The 4,655-nt window shown below is 45.7% G+C and overlaps 1 non-coding gene across 1 annotated transcript; it reads right to left on the reverse strand.

The window, feature by feature from the left end:
• Nucleotides 1-2,239: 2,239 nt before the first annotated feature.
• On the reverse strand, nucleotides 2,240-2,349 carry LOC123593942. Its single transcript, XR_006710617.1, has one exon. It is a non-coding gene; the product is annotated as a U6 spliceosomal RNA (small nuclear RNA).
• Nucleotides 2,350-4,655: the final 2,306 nt, after the last annotated feature.

Here is a 4,655-nt window from a genome sequence, read left to right on the forward strand (position 1 = left end):
TTTTGGCTTCCTGTTTCCTGTTATTTGGGGCACCTGCTGAGTTTCTATGTGGTTTCCTATCATTGGCCAATTCTTGAATCTTAAGATGGGAACAACCATGGCCTCCAGGAAGAATGCAATACACTGTGGCTCTCTTTCTAGGGATTTCCTGGTGATGACCTTCCCAAGAATCAAGTGATTCCACTTGATTCACCATGGGCTCCACCATGGACACAGAGGGCAAATAAAAGCACTGAAAAGAGAAGCCAGAACTTTCTAAGAAACTGAGGAAGAGGTAAGGCCTCCAAGCCTGTATGCTATGTATCCTATCACCACCACCACCACCAAGGGCCAGTTTTAGACACATTTCTCTTCCCAATTCCTGCTGGGCTACAAAGTAGGAAAGCTAGTTGGCTATATTTTCTCCTAGTCTTAGTCCTTCTTTGTAGAGAGTTTCTTCCCCATTTTTGCAGTGTGTAAATTTTTTAAAATGTTTATTATTTTGAGTGTGTGTGTGTGTGTGTGTGAGAGAGAGAGAGAGAGAGTGAGTGGGGGAGGGACAGAGAGGGAGGGAGACACAGAATCTGAAGCAGGATCCAGGCTCTGAGCTGTCAGCACAGAGGGCCATGAGATCATGACCTGAACCAAAGTCAGCTACTTAACTGACTGAGCCATCCAGGAGCCCCACAGTGTTTCAATGTGTTATGACAGAGTTGGGTAAACTAAGGTCTGGAGAAGCTTTCAGAGGACTGAAATCCCCTTTTGTCTCCTTTACCTGATAAGAACAGAACCAGTATGTATAGGCAGGAATGCATCTCTTGATTGTGGATTAGAGGCAGATACTCTACCTTTTAATCACAGGGGTCCCAAATACAAATAATTACTAATATTTTCAAATACTTTTATGCACTGGTCAGTTCTTTTTTTTTTTAAGTTTTTACTTATTTATTTTGAAAGAGAGAGTGAGGGGTCAGAGAGAGAGGGAGAGAGAAAATCCCAAAAGAAGCCCTGCCATGGGGCTCGAACTCACAAACCATGAGATCATGGTCTGAGCTGGAACCAAGAGTTGGACAGTTAACCGATTGAGCCACCCAGGTGCCCCTGCACTGGGAAGTTCTAAATGCTTTACATAAAACCATCTTCAAAACAACCCTCAGGTTTGTATTACAGATGAGAAAAGTGAGGAATAGAGGCTGAGAGTTTCTCAAGGTTACACAGTCACACAGTTAGGAAACAGGGGAACCAGGTTGTCTGGCTTCAGTGCCCATGTTCTTAACCACTTCATTGTGCTGCCTGTCAGAGTACACCTCAAGGAAACAGCTGCTGTGTGGTCTAGCTTATCCCCTTTCCACCCTAGAAACAGACACATAAGCAGCCGGTCCTGTAGCCATGTCACAGGATTTCTTACAACCTGCACAACTAACCCCATTCCCTCACATTTCTCCCATACCTCTCCTCCCTGGAGTTTTCAAATGGAGGTCTATCAGGCTCAGAGACAGCTTGAGATCTTAAGGGTCCCTTCTTCTGTCTCAAGTTCAGTGAAGGCAAGCATTAGGACAGAAAAAGAGAAACAAAAGCAGGGCCTCTGTGGACCCTAATGAAAAGCAAGGTTTCCCCACCCTCAGTACAACAATCCTGATGAACTTTAGGCCCTCTAAGGACTATTCCCCCACCCAACTGCCACTTGTTCTCATGGCTTGCTGGACCCTTGGCTCCACACAAACTTCCACTCACACTGCCCTGCTTTGGCTCAAGTGCACTCCTCTTATCTCTAAGAAAGTCATTCTTCAAAGGGGAAACAGTAGCTGCCAAATTTGCTAAGCATGGAATAGTGTTCTCTTTCCCACCCCACCTAAAGTGTTGCTTGGGGTTTGACCTTGCTGAACTTCAGTTTCCTTATCTGCAAAAGTCTGGGAAACAATTCCTGTCCTGTCTCCTGGGCTGATAGTTGAGTGAAGACAAGAATGAATTTGGTGAGAGGAAAGAGCTTTATACACTATAAGGCACTAAGTGAGCAGCAAGGATTTCTGGCCCCATCTAAAATCTGTGTGTGTATCATCTTCCACCCACCCACAATCACAGGCATAGCCAGGGGTACCGCTAATGGCCTCTGTCCACAGTGCTGAAGTCATAGTCGAGCCAGCTGGGGATCTTCAGTCCCTCTTTTTTGTTGTTGTTGTTGTTTCTTTTTTGGTAATATACTAATTTATTCATATATACATTCACTTTACATTATTACATTTCAACATTCATCAAAACCAAAAATATGGAAGCTTCATGAATTTGCATGTCATCTTTGTGCAGGGGCCATACTCATCTTCTCTGTATGGTTCCAATTTTAGCACATGTGCTGCTTCATGCAGCAAGCACTTCAGCCCCTCCTGTACCATCTTTAAGTAAACATAAATGCAGAGATTTCCAAGCCTGAGGATTGTCCTAAAATGCAGAAGGTACTGAAAAAATGTTTGTTTCATTTATTTCAAGTATCTTTGTTTTTTTTAAATAAATATAACACTCCTTTCAAAATTGTAACATTTGGGCAATCGTACAAATGGGCAAGGTGTGATCCAGCAGCTCAGGAAGAGGAGGTTGTAGTCTTCACTTGATATGGGTGAACAGTATGAGGTAGCTACAGGAAAAAAAAAAAACTGATGTAACATGAGGCTATGTAGAAAGAAGTTCAGAGTCAGAAGTGGAAGGCAGGCTGGTTCATTTGTACACTGTACCAGCACTCCTGGGAAAAGCTAATCAGAGCCAGGCACTATGAACTGAAACCCAGCCAGGGGAGCATAGTTTTGGGAGCTGGAATGAAGCAAGACAGAAGAGGAAACCATGAAGGCCTGAGAGGTGTCTCACCCTGGAGAGAAACAGGGTTGAGGTAATTTAGATGGCTGATGTCTGGCAGGTGGGACTGATGAGGTCAATGTGACCTCAAGGACAAAGCTAAGACCAAAGGTGGAGGAGAGGCAGACTTCTCCTCAATAGCACCAAAAGGTAACTAGATACCAGGGAAGGTAGTGAAGCTGTATAAGCATATGACAAAACTGTTGAGTTGGGGGTGGGATACTTACCAGGCATCCCGTCCTCTTGAGACTTGTGATGTCTACAAATGGTTAAGCACCTTCTGGTGAATGCCCAGCCCTAAGTCCAGCTGAGCTGGAGGCATATTCAAGATTGTAGAGACCCATATGACCATAGAACATTAGAATAACTGGGTCGGGAAACTTAATTTCTTTAGTTAACCTCATAGACCAACTGTTGTACCTACAACTCTCGGTCGTGACCTGAGAGAAAAGAGTCAAGGTCTCAATACACTTGCTGTCCCTTTCCAGGATGAGCTCTGGAAAGCTTGCCTCTAGAACCTGATGTTGCATGCCCTCTGCTGGTCATTTCTAACACTATCCTCTCACTCCCAAGGCAAGAAATAACCTCTCTGAATAGTTAGGGTACTGGTCAGTGTAGGTTTAGAACAACCAGGTGAGGGGCAACTGGGTGGCTCAGTCAGTTGAGCATCCAATGGTTGATTTCATCTCAGGTCATGATCCTAGGGTCGTGAAATCAAGCCCTGCATCGGGCTTTGCTCTGAGCATGGAACCTACTTAAGATTCTCTCTCTCTCTCTCTCTCTCTCTCTCTCTCTCTCTCTCTCTCTCCTCCCCCCTTCCTTCTGCCCCTCTCCCCCACTTGCACGCTCTCCCTCTAAACATAAAAAAGAAAAACCAGGTGAGTACCAGTGAGTAGATCACTGGTCAGTGTTCAATCAGCATACAGGATCAGAACAGAATCTGCAGCTGAGTTCTAGTACCTGTATCAAAATAAGGGCTCATCCATGTCTAGAAGGGCTTAAGCTAAGGCTGAGTTTGAGGAAATGTCTGGTCCAGGACTAAGACCAAGGTCAGTGTCTCAGGCTGAAGTCAAAGTTGACACTCAGTGTGGAACAGAAGTCTGGGTCCAAGTGTCAGCATGCAGTATGTATTCAGGTGAGATGCTAAGAGTCTGACCTCAGGTAGGAGTCAGTTGGCATCAAGGGGTCAATGTAGCATTCATATACAAGATGGAAGCATCAGGTAATAAGCACAGGAGAACTCAAACAAAAAATATTGCCAGGGGAAACATATAAGGGTTGGGGGACAGAATGAAGGAGTCACTAATTTCTAAGGACCTCTCAACCTTAAAGATGGTAATGGGCATGCTAGAGTCACGGTCTCTTCAGAAAGTGGATCCCAGTATTCCAGTTCCAACTTCCTGTGAAAGCCTCCTCACTAACAATAGAATTACCACATACAAATCATAGGTACAATCTGGGGACAGGAGAGGTCCAAGGACCAGTCCTGTCACTGCAGAGAGCTGGCAGCTGTGGGGGTAGTCTTGCTTTCCCCCGGATTCTCTGTTTCTACTGGCAACAGGGCCTGGCAGCCTCCCACACCCAGATCTTAGCAACCGTGGGAGCCCCTGGCAACGGCTGCCATGGCAACAAGACAGGGAACTAAGAATGGGCTAGGTGGGGGAGCACTTCCTCTGAAGTCTTCAGGATATGTGCAAGATAGGAGGCTCCCCTCCCATACACAGTCTGGGAGGGAACATGTGCTCCTGTCTAAACACCTCCTTAGTGGCACCCACCTCCACCCCAGCCCCCGGGGTTCCGGTTCCCTCAGGGTGAGAAAATGAGGGACACCT

The sequence above is a fragment of the Leopardus geoffroyi genome, chromosome D4 (genome assembly GCF_018350155.1).
Source record: "Leopardus geoffroyi isolate Oge1 chromosome D4, O.geoffroyi_Oge1_pat1.0, whole genome shotgun sequence".
In the NCBI taxonomy this organism is placed as follows: domain Eukaryota; kingdom Metazoa; phylum Chordata; class Mammalia; order Carnivora; family Felidae; genus Leopardus; species Leopardus geoffroyi.